We start from the raw sequence: 2,601 nt of genomic DNA on the forward strand, positions 1-2,601 counted from the left end.
GATCTCAGATATAAATGAAAATTGAGGGGTATTTAGCTTAGCTTTTCTAAACAGTTGTTCCTGCCTCCCAAATTATTATCTGTACCACTCATGTCATCTAATCAAGGTTAGAGGTTTTTGCCATCATAATAATTCAAATTGTTACTCTATTCAGACAAAGTAAGGCAACTTATTCCTTCTTAAATCTACTTAAGATAAAACATTCTAATAGTTTCAAGCTAAGAAAAGCTGTCATTTAGGTGGAAAATCACTTTTCTAAAGCTGAACTTTGTAGATGAAATATAAACATATTAGAAGAAGTAAGGAACATATAAAATGTTTCTAGGAATAATATTTTCTTTTTTTCTTTTCTTTGAGATGGAGTCTCATTCTGTCACCCAGGCTGCAATGCAATGGCATGATCCTGGCTCACTGCAACATCCGCCTCCCAGGTTCAAGCAATTCTCCTGCCTCAGCCTCCAGAGTAGCTGGGATTATAGGTGTGCACCACCATGCTTGGCTACTTTTTTGTATTTTTAGCAGAGACAGGGTTTTACCATGTTGGTCTCGCTGGTCTCGAACACCTGACCTCATGATCTACCCGCCTTCCAAAGTGCTGGGATTAGAGGCGTGAGCCACTGTGCCCAGCCAGGAATAATATTTTCTCATATCCAATAAATTATGTGATTTACACAGTTTCTTCATAACCTCAGAAAACCCAAATCTTTGTCAGCTATAAAGAGCATTTAGATTACTTTGTTTTTACTGTAATTGTTTAATGTAGTAATATCAATTCTGTATTTTAAGCATGATAATCTGGCAGCAAATTGAGATGAAGGGAAGGCTGGAGAAAAAGGATATGGGACAAAATGCAGTCTTTCACACATGAATATAGGTATGGTAGTTCAGTCAGGGTGGTGGCAAAATATGAAGGGAACAGTATTAGAGATAGTTATAGGAAATAGTCACAAGATCCCCTTGAAAGGCCAGAGGGTTTACAAAGTTTCAAATAAGGGGATGGGCCGAAGGCTGTTGATTCTTACCCCAGGGCATTAGAACATAGAATAAATACTAGAAATTATAAAGAGGTTTCCCCAGATAAATCTGTTTACCCCCACTTTCATTAGCAAACCTTTGATCATCCATGCATGCATAACTGTCTTTTTGGGGGTGGTGGTCAGCAGAAGTTAATTACTCTCTAATGGTGTTTATCTAAAGACCCTTGTCCTTTGATCTATACAAAATAAAAGCCTGCAAGGCCAGTGAGTTGGAAAGGCAGTCATTAACCCCTTTGGGTGAACGGCCCACACACCGCAGCTTGTTCTTTCACTGAAAATCTATGTCTGAATGAATTTGTTCATCCATATAGGCACAAAATGATGGCTTGAAATCCAGAATGCCTTCCACATTTTATTTCTGATTGTCTCCTTTTTCTGCGTATTATTTTATCCATTTCCTATATTTTACACATTTCTGTTATCACACTCTGTTCCTGCTTCTGTGAACTTTGTATTCTCGGCACCATTTGAGCATTGTTCAGAAGTCACTGAAATATTTGAGTTGTCAGAGCTTTGTGTTTTCTGGTGGCTTCATTTCCTATCCAATTCTCCTAATTCCACTGTAGAAGTTTCTTTTCAAGAAGTAAAAGGAAAAAAAAAAAAGCAGTTTTTTGCTTTCTTGATATATTTCAGATTGGGAATCAAGATGGACAAACAAGGAATTATCATCAAAGAAGGATCTTTATGATGAATATTCATCCCAAACAGTAATAATACAAAAAGCTGTAAAACAAGGTTATGAATTTTCAAATTCTATGAAGAATTTGGAATATATAGAATGCAACCCATTTAGAAGCACCTATTCTTCAAAGGTTACTGTTTCTGAACCACAAAAAAATTCTGCTGAAGGGAATTCACACAAATATATATTAAAGAAGAATTTACCAAAAAAGTCAGTTGTGAAAAATGAGAAAATCAGTGGTGGAAAGAAACTTTTGAATTCTAATGAAAGTGGGGCAGCCTTCAACCAGAGCAAATCTCTTACCCTTTCCCAGACTTGTGATGGAGAGAAAATCTATACATGCAGCGAATGTGGGAAAGCCTTTGGCAAACAGTCAGTCCTCAATCGCCACTGGAGAATTCATACAGGAGAGAAGCCCTATGAATGTCGTGAATGTGGGAAGACTTTAGCCATGGCTCATCCCTTACACGACATCAGATAAGCCATAGCGGAGAGAAACCCTACAAATGTATTGAATGTGGGAAGGCCTTTAGCCATGGCTCATCCCTTACTAACCATCAGAGCACTCACACTGGAGAGAAACCATATGAATGTACAAACTGTGGAAAGTCTTTTAGTCGTGTTTCCCTTCTCGTTCAACATCTAAGAATTCATACACAAGAAAAACGCTATGAGTGTCGTATATGTGGAAAGGCTTTCATTCATAGTTCATCTCTCATTCACCATCAGAAGAGCCATACTGGAGAGAAGCCTTATGAATGCAGTGAATGTGGGAAAGCTTTCTGCTGTAGCTCACACCTTACTCAACATCAAAGAATTCACACTATAAAGAAAAAATATGAATGCAACAAATGTCTGAAAGTCTTTAGTAGCCTCTCATTT

The 2,601-nt window shown here is 37.6% G+C and overlaps 1 pseudogene across 1 annotated transcript; it reads left to right on the top strand.

Annotated features, from left to right (window-relative positions):
• Positions 1–1,660: 1,660 nt before the first annotated feature.
• LOC116548276 lies at positions 1,661–2,598 on the top strand (annotated as a pseudogene). Its single transcript, XR_004267375.1, has 2 exons — positions 1,661–2,207; positions 2,292–2,598. The product of XR_004267375.1 is annotated as a zinc finger protein 181 pseudogene (transcript).
• The last annotated feature ends 3 nt before the right edge of the window (positions 2,599–2,601 follow it).

Source organism: Sapajus apella, unplaced genomic scaffold (assembly GCF_009761245.1).
Source record: "Sapajus apella isolate SASKATOON/1434 unplaced genomic scaffold, GSC_monkey_1.0 scaffold9043, whole genome shotgun sequence".
NCBI lineage: Eukaryota > Metazoa > Chordata > Mammalia > Primates > Cebidae > Sapajus > Sapajus apella.